Below are 15,649 nucleotides of genomic sequence, written 5' to 3'. Positions count from 1 at the left end.
TTTATTATGCCGTCTTCAGGTCCACTGACCGACGTGTAAAAACATTCCAACCACGGTTCAGGTCAAAATAGGGGCCAGCATTCAAAGACTGATATCTGTAGATTTCTGCTTGATACAGAGAACTCTTTAAACATCATCTGCCGCCTTGAGTGAAGTAATCGCTGTATCAAATGGTTCAAATGGCTCTGAGCACTATGGGACTTAACATCTGAGGTTATCAGTCCCCTAGAACTTAGAACTACTTAAACCTAAGGATATCACACGCATCCATGTCCGAGGCAGGATTCGGACCTGCGATCGTAGCGGTCGCGCGGTTCCAGACTGAAGCGCCTAGAACCACTCAGCCACACCGGTCGGCCAATCGCTGTATCAAACAGGAATCTACATATACCAGTCTTTGACTGCACACCCCTATTTTGACCGGAACCGAGGTTGGAATGTTCCTATATGTCGGTCAGGGGGTCTGAAGATGGCGTAATGTATCGTCGAAACTGGTACCCCGATCAAATAACGCCGCGCGGGGTAACCGTGCGGTCAAGGTTGCCTTGTCACGGTCCACGCGGCTCCCCTCGTCGGAGGTTCGAGTCCTCCGTCGGGCGTGTGTGTGTGTGGTGTCTTTAGCGTAAGTTAGTTTAAGTTATATTAAGTAGTGCGTAAGCTTAGGGACCGATGACCTGGGCCGAAGTGGCCATGCGGTTAAAGGCGCTGCAGTCTAGAACTGCAAGACCGCTACGGTCGCAGGTTCGAATCCTGCCTCGGGCATGGATGTTTGTGATGTCCTTAGGTTAGTTAGGTTTAACTAGTTCTAAGTTCTAGGGGACTAATGACCTCAGCAGTTGAGTCCCATAGTGCTCAGAGCCATTTGAACCATTTTGAACCGATGACCTGAGCAGTTTGGTCCCATGAGACTTTACCACAAATTTCCAAATTTTCCAATAAAATAACAGTCTGGAAATCAGACGGCTAAAAGGTGTTTCATTTGACATTCTGTTCATGGTAGCTGTCCGGCCCTTCGTAGTAGTATACCTTCTCCTTCCTTCGCCAATGAAGTATGACGCCTTGTGGATTGTTCGGGCTCATCTTATTCCAATATGGTTGTATTCTAATGCGTGTCTCGGTCCTCTATGTGATATACGCAATACATGCACTTTCCAACCTGCTTTCATTGGATGATTTTTTCAGTTGATGGCTGTACTCGTAGTGCTTTCCTTATGCCTTCATTCGATTGATTGTCAAAGGGGTTTCCTCGTCTGGATAGCGTTAGGCACACTTATTTGAACTTTCAGCTTTGGCGCAGGTTTTTTTATTGCCATTTATTTGCAGAGTTACGCACTTCTCAATGTTTAAACAGCCGCGCGGGGTAGCCGTGCGGTCTTGGGCCCCTTGTCACGGTCCGTGTGACTCACCCCGTCGGAGGTTCGAGTCCTCCCTCTGGCATGGGTGTGAGTGTTTTCCATGGCATAAGTTAGTTTAAGTTAGATTAAGTAGTGTGTAGGCTCAGCGACCGGTGTCCTCAGCAGTTTGGTCCCATAAGACCTTACCACAAATTTCCAATTTCCAATGTTTAAACATTGCACAGTTATAATATGCAAGTGTTCACTATCTTATATCCGTGTTTTCTACATCTACATATACATGATTACTCTGCACTTCACATTTAAGTGCTTGGCAGAGGGTTCATCGAACCACAATCATACTATCTCTCTACCATTCCACTCCCGAACAGCGCGCGGGAGAAACGAACACCTAAACCTTTCTGTTCGAGCTCTGATTTCTCTTATTTTATTTTGATGATCATTCCTACCTATGTAGGTTGGGCTCAACAAAATATTTGTTGGTGACTGAAATTTCGTAAATAGATCTCGTCGTGACGAAAAACGTCTTTGCTTTAATGACTTCCATCCCAAGTCGCGTATCATATCTGCCACACTCTCTCCCCTATTACGTGATAATACAAAACGAGCTGACCTGTTTTGCACCCTTTCGATGTCCTCCGCCAATCCCACCTGGTAAGGATCCCACACCGCGCAGCAATATTCTAACAGAGGACGAACGAGGGGAGTGTAAGCTGTCTCTTTAGTGGACTTGTTGCATCTTCTAAGTGTCCTGCCAATGAAACGCAACCTTTGGCTCGCCTTCCCCACAATATTATCTATGTGGTCTTTCCAACTGAAGTTGTTCGTAATTTTAACACCCAGGTACTTAGTTGAATTGACAGCCTTGAGAATTGTACTATTTATCGAGTAATCGAATTCCAACGGATTTCTTTTGGAACTCATGTGGATCACCTCACACTTTTCGTTATTTAGCGTCAACTGCCACCTGCCACACCATACAGCAATCTTTTCTAAATCGCTTGGAACTGATACTGGTCTTCGGATGACCTTACTAGACGGTAAATTACAGCATCATCTGCGTACAACCTAAGAGAACTGCTCAGATTATCACCCAGGTCATTTATATAGATTAGGAACAGCAGAGGTCCCAGGACGCTTCCCTGGGGAACACCTGATATCACTTCAGTTTTACTCGATGATTTGCCGTCTATTACTACGAACTGCGACCTTCTTATTTCGATCAAAATAAAACGACTAATAAAAAAAAAACTAAACGACAGTGGAAAGCGTCGCATGCATACTGCTGGCTGCGTGATGTTGCCACTAAATACGATAGCAGTTACGGTTTGCTATTATGTAACAACGTGATATCTTACGAGGAACAAACTATGAACTATTTGCTAAACTGTTGCAGATGTAATCAGCAAACAACGGCTGCGTATTTGGGTTTAGTTACCAGCATTCGTTCATGCAGTCGGATGTGGGGCTATTTTTAACTTTATTGGGGTTTAACGGCACGCTATAAACAGCAGAAGATTTAACACTTCTATCTGTGAATTGGCACGAACAGACCCACACCTACATACACCAAGCACACACACGCATACACTCTCTCTCTCTCTCTCTCTCTCTCTCTCTCTCACACACACACACACACACACACACACACACACACAGAGTCTGCCCATCAGCTGTTTCCTAAAGGAAAGAGCATGTTTCGGCAACCACTTTGCATGTAATTTCCTCTTAACAGCGGCTGTTAAGACTCGCTTTTGGTACGCTTAGCTGTTAACATTTACTGCGGGCAATACGGCGCTTCTCGCACTGGTGCCGTAAAAATCGCTGCTGTATCGCGAGATTGCTGCCTCGCCTCTGTGTGGCATAAAAATAAGGCAGTCAAAGGAGACCTCTTTCCTGAAGTGGAAAAATCGTCTTGGAACGAACGTTATTTCGATCGTAATGGGGACGTTACTGACTGTTCAAATACTAGTTCTGGAAGTAATTTATGTTACGACGCAGCAGCCAGTTTCAGTAAGAAATTTCCGGTTTCGGCTCTGTTGTTTCCGTGTTAGCAGGTTCGAATCCTGCTTCGGCCATGGATGTATGTGATGTCCTTAGGTTAGTTAGGTTTAAGTAGTTCTAAGTTCTAGGGGACTGATGACCTCAGATGTTAAGTCCCATAGTGCTCAGAGCCATTTGAACCATTTCCGTGTTACGATCTGACGGTGGCCAGAAGTCATAACTTTTTGAAACTGTGTGTGTTTCTGCTGGAAAAATCTTCCCAGACCTGCTACAAAGTTCAAACGTTCCTCACATCTAGTCTTATAAGAATTTCAATCCTCTTTTTTGTCGATAGTTATGCTTTTACGATGACTCACGATTCGCTTTAGATCTGAACCACGTACTCGTCTCCTATGCTAGAAACGCGACAGTTGGACACGAACAGTAGCTCTGGCTGAGAAGCAAATAGGCCCTAGGAATGGGAGGAAATTATCCCAGCAGTCAACTGGTACGTTCTTCTGAAACCACGGAAAATCTTATCAGGATTACTACACATGTGTTTGAGCACCTTTTCTCCGCTTAATATAAGATGAAATTATTTCACTGAAGCCGATCACACTACAATTTCTCCCTAGGAGGGCTGGTTTGTTGAAATTATATATAGTTGCAAAACCGACATGCAAATGAAGTTGGTCAGTAGACAGGCTACTGGATCTCAAGAGGTAGTTACTGGAACTAGTACAAGTGTCAGCAAACAAGTCGTTCCTCTTATAACAACACTTAACAATAGTTGTCTGGATCAACTCCCAGTCCCATATGTTTGAAGAAATGCAGAGTTCTTTGACGTATCGCTAGAGCGTTCCAGGCGATCAGGCCTATACTACCTCATCAAAGGTACCCAGACATTAATATGCCATGTTGCTTCGTTACAGGTATGCGTTCTTTACACGCTCCTGTGCAGTGAACAGGATTACATGTCATGGAATATTACACAATGTCATGGATGATCGAAGACATCCCTCTCAATGACGAGACCTCGTTAGAAGAGAAAATTATACGAGCGACCCGCAAATAAAAGAGGTATGATTGCCATTGCTCAGAATATAAATGAACTCCTACAAATGTGGTTTGAGGTGAAGCAGATACATAAATGAAGTAGTAAAGGGGCGTACATTAGGCGCTAGGATTCACTGAAAGAATTCAACAACGAAATACTTTGAACAGGCAGATCTCAATCGACCGATACTAGGGGTTATGCATGTGGTGACCCACTCCCAGTTAGGTACACCTTCGAGACAAAAGAAGGTACTGGGTTGCAGGTTTTCTCAACAGCACGAGAGTAAAATGCACCACAGTGTCCAGTGGAAGTCATGACGTAATTCACCTCTGGCGTAATGGCGTAATGCACCTCTGGAAGAGTTTCAAGGAGCTCCGAGTATAAAGACATATACATACATTCCATGGGACGGGGAGGCTGCGGATGATGTATGGTGGTTCGTCGAATACAGAACTAGAAAACGAGGAACCTCGCTCCCTTATAGCGGAATAAGTCTCAAAATGTCAATTTCTGTTTTAAATTTTCGCTTATAACTAGGAGTTAAAAAGCAAGTAGAAAAATGAACCGTGACCGTGAATACGGATTTGATTGAGAGGGAAAGATGAATACGTACATGAATGCCAACAGGGTAAATTGCTGTACAATTTTATTCTGGTCTGCAGTTCTTTTCTGGTGTTTTAACTAATTTTACTGTAGAGGGTATATAATGTATACCAAGAACTAAGCGCCTATATTAAAATGAGTAAAAATAGAAATGCCGTGTGGCTAGGGCCTCACATCGGGTAGACTGTTCGCCTGGTGCAAGTCTTTCGAGTTGACGCCATCGCGGTAATTTGCGTGTCGATGGGGATGAAATGATGATGATCAGAACAACACAACACCCAGTCCCTGAGCGGAGAAAATCTGTGACCCACCCGGGAATCGAACCCGAGCCGTTAGGTATGACATTCCGTCGCGCTGACCACTCATGTACCAAGGGCGGCATTAAAATGAGTGTAACACACTGACGTACTCTTTCAATCCATACATCGAAGAAACAATGACGGAAATAAAGAAAGATTCAAGTGTGGGATTAAAATCCAGGATGAAAAGACAGCAACAATGATATTCGCTACTACGCGCAGTAGAAATGAAGAATAATCACAGGAAGTGTTGAGTGAAATAACAGTCTAATGAGTATTGAATATGGATTGAGAGTAAACCGAAAAGAGAAGAAAGCAATGAGTTGTAGCAGAAATGAGATCAGCGATAAACTTGAAGCATAAAAAGGGGACCACGAAGTAGACCAAGTTAAGGAAGTCTGCTACACTGAAAGCGAATTAACACACCACAGACGAAGGAAGGAGAACAGAAAAAGCAGATTACCACAGGCAAAGAGAAGCGTCAAACATGAGCCTTAGTTTGAAGAAGAAATTTCTGGAACATACGTTTGGAACACAGAATTTTGTGGTAGTGTATCACTGACTGTGGGAAAACAAAAAAAGAAGACAATTAAAGAGTTTGAGGAACATTGCTACAGGAAGTGAAAACTGGAAGTAAGGTTTTTTAATCGCTAGCGGCATTTGTCCTTCATAAAAGATCGGGAGCTGCGTCTCCACAGAAAAGGTAGGTGTAAGAAGCCGTAATTGCACTCGGAAAAAGATCTGAAGCAGGGTCGTTATATGAAGGGTACGACCTCTGTTTTAAAGTGTCTGTTCTTAGCATTAAACGTAATTGAACGCAGGTGCAGAATAACGGCATTAAAATTAAAGTAAATGCAGATCAGTACGTGTGTCTCGGTCACGTCACGTTTGTTACCTAACATGCTTTTATTACTAATTGATTGCGAACGCAACGGACATGGCCCAATAAGAAAGATAACCTACTATTTAGCACAACTGACAACACAAAGCTAAGCAAACATGTCAGGGAAGTTTACGTAAGGGAAATCCTTCTGGGCTATATTGCATTCCACGTTTTTCATTCCGTTTATTTCTTTATATCTGTTCCTATATTGCTTGCACGTTGATGTTTCAGAAGTTAGTGCATGTGGGAGGATAGAAAGCGGAGTGGGCGGTTGCAATTTATTTGTGAAGTCAGTGTCAGTCTTTCTTTATGAACGGTGACGATTTGTTTAGATAAACACATGGGATTGTCATCAACAACACTCTCTGAAATACATTAGTTAAACAAAAGTTATGGTCCAAGTAAGTGCACGTGATCATAAATATCACAAGGGACCCCTGTGTGATATTTATGATCACGTGCACTTAATTAGAATGGAGCTGTACGGATGCAAGATGAGATTGGATTCAGGCTCAAATCACAATTATCAAAGCTCCTCTAGGACACAAAAGAATCACGCAATTCACGAACAATCCTCCAATGAAAAGGCGTTCAACGATTTATTCTAGCTCCTACTACTACTAACAAGGGAATATCCCCAAGTCTCAATAAACTACATTGGTGAAGCTTGGTGCAGGGGCAAAGTAATGTGATACGTATTTTTCTTATTTGTGCACAATTTAACTTTTAAGGGGTAAAACACACCATGAAAAGTAACTTGCCATATTAGGTTTGGAGGGAATATCTTCGAAATGATGATATACAAAAAATGTTTATCATATAGAAGTTAATATGTGATAACGTTCTTGAAAACTGTAGAACCGAATTTTGTAATAATTCGAAGTTTTGCAAAATACCCCATCACCATTCTTAAATTTTGAAAACAAAACTTTTATTACAACCCACAAATTAAAGAAGCTTTCAAGCTATATACACTCATTTGTAATGAAGCTGGTTGCTTAAATGTCATTTTTGGCAAATAAGCCATACACAACGTGCTGTCAGAGTATTTTGAACTCGGAATTAAAATATCTAAGCATTCATTATTAGTACAGTTATTTATTTTGATTGTAATTGTTTTTTGTTTTAAAGTGTTACTTTACATTTTACCTTTTTTTAATTTACCAGTTCTTAATTTAAAATAACAAGTAAGTTTATTATGATAGAAAATCATTACAATAATGATAGCCTGTAAATAAATACTTGAAACACAACGTTTTATTACAGCACATACCTAAATGAACGAAATTTCTTCACATGATATACACGACAAAGAACAAAGTACAAGACAAAGTTTAGGAAGACTTCAGATTTTCGCAAGTGATCCTCTAAATATCCTTATTTGTATCAGGTACATTTCAGTATGTTGGTAAGACATGGCGAAACGAATTGGTTATATATGTGTAACTGCAGCATAATTATATTTTCTCCAAAGTGGAGATTGACAACAAAACAAAAATTAATGTAAAGCATAAAACACCAATTTAAAACATAAAACAACTATAAGTAAAATAAATAACTAGATTGGCAATAAATGTTTAGATAATTAATTAGGTGTGTTGAATGTACTCTGACAGCACATTGTGTACAGCTTATTTTACGAAAATGATATTTAAGAAACCAGTTTTATTAGACATGGATGTATGTAGCTTGAAAGCTTCTTGAATTTATGTGTTGTAACAAAAGTTTTCGTTTTTGGTATTTTGAAATATATCAAATTATTACAATATTCGATTATATAGTTTTCAAAAACGTTAATTACATATCAACATTAATGTGACAAACACCATACATCATCATTTTGAAGGTATTCCCTCCAAACCTAATACTGCAAATTACTTTTCAGGGTGTGTTTTACCTCTTAAAAGTGAAACTGGACACAAACAAAAAATAATGTTTTGCATTATTTGCACCCTCTGCACACCCACCAACATTAATAAAGTGAGTTTATTGACACTTGATAATGTTCCCTTCTCATGTAACGAAAAAAAGAGAACAGTGAAAATCAGCAATACAGAAATTATTATGTCACGTGACATGATTTTCATAGAATTCTCCAAAAGACTTTGTTTTAGTAGCGATAAAATTTGTCTGAAAATTACATATTTTTATCAGTGAGTTGCACTTTGGCGATTTTGAGACTTCTCCTCACCATTATTCAAGCTATTTTCTTGGTGGTAGAAACGAAAAGTGATGTGCAGTGGATGCTAATCTTGAAATTTCTTTATTAAATTTTTACTTCAGCTGAAATAACTGGGAAGATGAAACTATTTAATTTAATTCTGAAACTGCTGAGTGAAACTGAATGTACTGTCTCTTTGCTTGTCTTATAATTTCATATCTGACCTACAGAATTATTCCTGGCAAATACAACTCAAACGCAGTCTGACTGCTCAAATAATTAACACAAAAGAATTGCTCTGAATTAGAAGAAATCCTAACAATAACCTATACATTTCATAAGACACTTACCTCACAAAAGTCTTCATTACACGAACTACAGCAACACAGCAAGCACCAATACAGCCAGCCAAATAAAAGATTGTAACTACTGTAGTCTCTAACTACTAATATGCACGTGGTTAGCAAAGGAAAAATTGAGTTGCAGAGTAAACAATGTATTTAGCAAATTTTACCTTAATAATTGGACATCCAGTTCAAAAAGTTATATAATTGTCTATCCAGTTCCAAAAAATTAAGACCTCTAACCTCCATCTCCGCTAACCATGAACTTCCAACCTCCATCTCTGCTGGCAATTCACCTGCAACTGAGAGTCCCACCTGCCACAGAGTCTCTTACAGAGGGTGCACAATGCTGTCAGAGTTTTTAATGCTGTCTATCGCGCTGCCAACATATGAACAGGCTACTTACATAGCCCCCTGCTCCTCTCAAAAAATTTTGCAAAGTGTTTTGGGCAGTGGCCGAGACTAATTTGTTAAGAATTACTTTATATTAACAATATAAAATAGATCAGGTGCACACAATTAGTAATTTACTGTTGGTTAATAAAGCAAAAGTTGTCCTTACTGTCCCTAAAGACAGTCCTAATCATTCATCAGAAGAGTAATCTACGACAGTTTTATGTACACAGTCTGAGCTGTAAAAGAAAATGCACACATAAGTAGTGGACCTCCATGCACTCTTGAAGAAGTAGTGCTGTCCTCCCAACGGAAAAACAGTGCTGACTCTTGATATGAAGACATGAACATTGGTAATGGGCCACAACAGAGTCAGTTGAAGTTTTGAAGAATATTGGTAGAATTGGTAGGTCACCAGAGAGCAGACCCACAGTATTCTTTGTAGAGATTATTGTAGTAATGGGCCACCAAAGGTGCAGAACCACTGTAGTCATTGTAGAAATGATCGTAGTAGTGGGAAACCAAAGGTGTAGATCCACTGTAGTCCTTGTAGAGAGGGCCAGCAGCCATCTGTTGGGACTATTTGAGTGCACAATCACAATTGAAGAGTCTTGATGACTATGTATTAAGTCCATGAACCACTACTTGTGTACTCACTAATTTTTTGCAATATCCTTGGATCAACACACGTACAAGCACAGTTGTATAACCTCTGACATTTTATACATATATTATGACCAACAGACAAAATGTGTGCAGGTGAATGAAACCTTCCATTTACTTTACTTGAAGAACTGGTGTCTATACAATTTTAAATTTATAGCATACAAATTCAATCACAAATATAAAGAAAACATCATTACAGTAGAGAATATGATAATACAGATAACATTTGCAGTAATACAAGCTTTACAAAAAGAATAGACATGAACATATACATGAGTATTACAGGAATTACGAAAAATGAGAATATCCTAAGGAACATTAACTTGGTACATGAGCATTAAAAGAAAACAGAACACAGTAAATAATGTCTGAACATCTTTCAAACTAAAAAAAGGGTTAGATTTGAAGATAACAGTATTCCTCATCATAGTGAATGCAGCTTAGTATTAGAAGGAAAAAAATTCTACCAAATTTATCTTGACAGGTAAACACACAGAGACAGGAAGAACACAAATACACAAGGGTACACACAAACACAGCGGAATAACACAAGGGAAGGACAGGGTTTGTTTTCAGTGTAACATTTAGTACTGTAGTACTTGTGGTACTTCATTTCCAACCAAAACTTCATTTTATTCTCAGAGATCTAACTTAGTTAATCATCTGCATCCAAGAAAATCCTACTTAACAAAATAATTGTTCCTCATTATGCAATACTCTTTGACCAAATCTTTTCCTTATAGCTTCGCAATGCATTTCTTCCCAACTCATCACAACTCATTTTCTTACATAGCATACGCTCTCTTAAATTAACTTTTTCTGAGTTCAGATACATAAACTAGAGAACAAGGCAGTACAACATCACAAAACAATTAACACACACCAGAATGACAAAAAAATGCAGATTGCGAAAGGAAGCAGCAGTATATCTAAATTAGCAAAGCAAATGCAACATTACAACTAAAATAATGCAATATGCAGCAAACAAGAAATATAAATCAGTAGTAAAACTAGCTCATCAGAGTCATCATCATGAGTTATCTGCTATATTAGCAGGTCCTTCGCCTCTCCATTTTCTGCGATCCATTGCTTCCTTCTTAAGGCTGCTGTATGTTGTACCGTCCATCATGTCATCCAGTATCTGGAATCTCTTCCTTCCTCGCTTCCTTTTCCCTTCTACATAATCTTCTAAAACTGTTTTTATCAGTCCGTCATTCTTTTTTAATATATGCCCAATCCAATTTCTTTTTCTTCTCTTTATTACATCTAGTAACTGTCTTTTCTCTCCCACTCTTCTCAGTACCTCTTCATTTCTTACTCTGTCCATCCAACTTATTCTTTCCATCTCCCGCCATGTCCAGATCTCAAAAGCCTCCAGCCTTTCTCTGTCTTTTTTCCTCATAGTCCATGTTTCAGCGCCATATACAAGAACACTCCATACAAGACATTTTATGAGTCTCTTTCTGAGTTCTCTGTCCAGACCGCTGCAGAAGATTCTCCTTTTCTTATAAAACGCCTCTTTTGCCATTGCTATCCTTGTTTTAATTTCTGTGGTGCACTTCCAGTCGGGGTCTATCCTGCTTCCAAGATACTTAAAATTTTGCACCTGTTCTAGTGTTTCTCCATTCAGCACAATTTTTATTTCCTTATTTTCTCCTACTGGTAATACTTTTGTTTTATTTGTGTTAATTTTCATTCCATATTTTTTCCGTTAGTTGCAATGGTGTCCACAAAATCCTGTAATTCTTTTTTCCCTGTGGCTAGAAGGACCATGTCATCAGCAAATCTCAAACACCCTACTCTTCTTCCTCCAATTTCTACTCCTTTGTCATCTAATGAGCATTGGTCAACCATATTTTCCAAGTACAGGTTGAAAAGAGTAGGTGATAAACAACATCCTTGTCTTACTCCTTTCCCTAGTCTGATCCAGTTTGTACTTTCTCCTCTCACTTTAACTGAAACTTTTTGATTAAGGTATAATGAGTTTATAAGTCTTCTGGTTTTCCAGTCCACTCTCTTTTCCCTCATAATAGTCGCCAGCTTGTCCCAAACCACATTGTCAAATGCCTTTTCTAAATCGATGAAGCACATATATAGGTCTCTTCCTTTTTCTATAAACCTTTCTCCCAAGATTCGTAGGAGTCCTATTGCATCTCTGGCACTCGTATTCCGTCTAAAGCCAAACTGCTCCTCGCCGAGATTCTCCTCTATTACTTTTTCAAGTCTTTTATTAATTATTCTTAACGTCACTTTGGCTGCATGTGAAATGAGGCTGATTGTCCTGTGCTCGCTGCATTTCTTGGTTCCTTGTTTTTTCGGTAATGGAATCATTACTGTGGTCAAAAAGTCCTCAGGCCATTCACCACTGTCATATATTTTATTACATAACCTCAATATTTCTCTTATTCCATTGTGGTTCAAGCATTTTAGTATTTCTCCCGGTATTGTATCTGTACCTAATGCTTTGCCATTTTTCATTGCAGCAATGGCAGACTTTACTTCTTCTATTATGATGGTCGGTCCTTTCTCTTCATCACTTACACTGTTGTGTGATTCAAGTTCCAGAGTTTCTGATTTGCTATTTGTGTCATATAGCTCTTTTATATATTCTTCCCATCTCTGGAGGACATCGTCACAATCTTTGTACACTACCTCTTCGTCTTTACTCAAAATTTCCATAGTAGCACTTCCTGCTCTGTTTTGTTCCCATGTCATAGTCTTTACTCTGTTGTATAGTAAGTCGTATCTTCCCTTCCTGTACAGTTATTCAATTTCATCACATTCCTCTTTTAGCCATTTATTCCTAGCCTGCTCTGTTTCTCATCGCAGTTCCTTATTTAACCTTCGGTATATCTTTCTTGCATCTTCAGTGTTCTTGTTTTTCAATTTTCTTCTCTCCTTGATCTTGGAAATCATTTCCTGTGTGACCCATGGTTTTTTTGACCTTTTCCCTTTTACATATCCTATATTTTGCTGTCCTGCTTTAATGATTCCTTCTTTCAACATATTCCAGTACTCGTTTGCATTATCAGGTGCTTCTTTGTCTCGTAATGTGTTTAGAAAGTCCCGAGACAGCATTTCTGTAATTTGTTCTTTGTTGGACCTTGTCTTCTCTAAATCCCACTTCTTCACCATGGTCGCCCTTTTCAGTTTTTTCATTCTTATTTCTATTTCTGCCATAAGTAAGTTGTGGTCACTATTAATATCTGCACCTGGTAGTGTGTGCACCTTCTTGATTCCATTCCTGTATCTTTCTTCTACCAGTATAAAATCGATTTGGTTTCTGTATTTATCCCCTGGTGATTTCCAAGTGTAGAGCCTCCTCTTATGGTTCTTGAACCATTTGTTTGCCGCTATCAGCTGCCTTTCCCTGCAGAAGTCAATTAACCATTCACCTCTGTCATTTCTCTTTCCTAGACCATGACTGCCTACTATGTTTCCCTCTTTCGCTTCTCCCACAATGGCGTTCCAGTCTCCCATTACTATTTTGCAGCATTTTTTATTTTCGTCCATTATTCTCTCTATTACATTGTTCGTTTCCTCTACAATTTGGTCATCCTGTTCTGAAGTTGGCATATACACCTGGACAATCAGTAAATCTTTTTGTGCTCCTTTCAGCCTTACACCAATATCCCCGTCATTTGCACAGTCCACATATTCCACACATTTATTCAATACCTTTGTCATAATCATTCCTACTCCATGAATTCCTTTTACTTCTCCTTCTGTGTAGTAGAATACATATTCATCTGACTGCAACTGTCCATGACCATTCCATCTTACCTCAACAACTCCTAAGAGGTCCATATGATTCTTTTCCATCTCTCTTCTAAGGTTTTCTAGTTTTCCTGCTTGTAGCAGAGTTCTGACATTCCAGGTACCAATTCTCGTTTTGATTTTTTGCCTCCTTTCAAGTTGTCCCCCCCCCCCCCCGGAGATCTGAATGGGGGACTATTTTACCTCCGGACACTGATTTAACATGAAGCCATTTTTTGTGCATAAAATGGAGACTGCATTACGTAGGGAAGATAATCTGCGGTGGTATTCCGTTGCCTTCCGCAGTTCTGGAGGCCACCCCTAACATGGGATACAGACGCCTTTTGCAGCCGCCCGATCTGGGTCAGACGCTGCATGAGAAGTATAGATTGGAAAATAAAAGACCCCTAGCCCTCGAAACCTAATAGCGCCAGGGTCGGAAAAGAACAAGAGCTGGCCGAGGGTGGCCAGATAGGAAAGATAAAAGTGAGGAGCCTGGCATAAGTAACTGGAAGCAATGCCAGGACTCAGCTCGGGGCCCCGTGGTCGCCAGCCACGTATCACTAGGTGTGAGTCCCTGAGGGGCTCATCAGAGTAATACTAAGTAAAATGCAGTAGGACAATGCCTGACCAATAGCAGCAGCAAATGCAATAACTTATACCTAAACATGACAAAGCACAAGCAGAAAAAGTATTATAGTAAAGACAGCAAAACAGATAAGGGAAATGTCAATTCACAGCTTAATGTCTATATCACATCTTAACACTAGAGTGGTGCAGCACATCAACTTAGTCTACCAAAAAATCACCAAGTCCTTGAAAAGAAAATTATGCATGCCATTCCTGTTATTAGTCCTTTCTCCTTGTTATGTTTCTTTCCTTTCCTACTGCTCCTTTTTTAAGAATGTAGATCATAGAATTATTATTTAATAGATCTGTTGACAGAAAGTGTATACATTAGCATATGTATTAAATTTTATTTTCTAAAACCAATGCTGCAGGCCAACTAGAAAATAGATATGAGATAAAATAAACAAATATGTACAAATTAAAGCATGGAATCATTCAATAGCCATGTGGCATTTCATAGGTCAGTAAAAATTCTCAAAACTCTTGTGAGGGATACCTGTCATAAATAGGTGTGTAGACGTAACAATATTTCTCATCACTTCATAAGCATTTCAGTAAGCAGTACGAAGTAAAAACCCCAAAGTGTAATCATATGTTTCCAAGTAATAGTGTGTCACGTTAGTGGTGCTTTCTGCAGCTATGTGAGCGCTTACAGGAGTGCGACGAGCTTCAGAGCGGCACAAGTAAAGTTGAAAGTCCACACAACAATAGGTATATTTCAAAGTGGCTAATGCGCAGCTGGACGCAGCAAAGTAGTATGTCAAGGTCACCTATACTCTTTACGAAAATATTTACGACAACAGTTTCAGCTATAATGACAGTTTATACAAATAAAAAAATTCACAGATTGAAAAAATACATTGGAAGTGTTTAGAAACGAAATCTCATAAACAAGTGTCCAAAAATTTCCGTCAGCATCGTGGTACTTACAGTCACATGAATAAACACTTTTCATAATGATCATAACCATATCTGGAAGTCATAATACACGTCATCGTCGTAAAAATATCGTCATAACACAAATCTCAAAATCGTCGTAGCTTCCTTCAACAATTGCAAAATGTCTAAAAATTCCTCTCTTGCTCGTTTCAGTAGTGTCACCTACTTCAAATACACTTCAAAAATCATGATCCCATACAATATACATCACTCTAGGTAAGTAGCCTGTTTATATGTTTACCTGCTGGTAGAGCGATAGAGTGGATTAATAACTCTGACAGCACTTTGCACCCTGTGTAAGAGACTCTGTGGCTGGTGGGACTCTCAGCTGGAAGTGAACAGCCAGCAGTGATGGCAATTGGAGGTGAACAGCCAGCAGTGATGACAGTTGGAGGCGAATAGCCAGCAATGGTGGAGATTGAAAGTTTATAGTTAGTAGAGACGGAGGTTAGAGGTCTGAAGTGTTAGTCGAGCAGACGGTCTAGATGTGTCTGTCATAAAGATTTAAAATTATTGACAATTATATAATTTTTTTGGAACTGGATGTCACGGACGATTATATAACTTTTTGAACTGGATG

This window comes from Schistocerca nitens, chromosome 7 (assembly GCF_023898315.1).
Source record: "Schistocerca nitens isolate TAMUIC-IGC-003100 chromosome 7, iqSchNite1.1, whole genome shotgun sequence".
Taxonomy (NCBI): domain Eukaryota; kingdom Metazoa; phylum Arthropoda; class Insecta; order Orthoptera; family Acrididae; genus Schistocerca; species Schistocerca nitens.
This window is presented reverse-complemented; position numbering follows the sequence as displayed.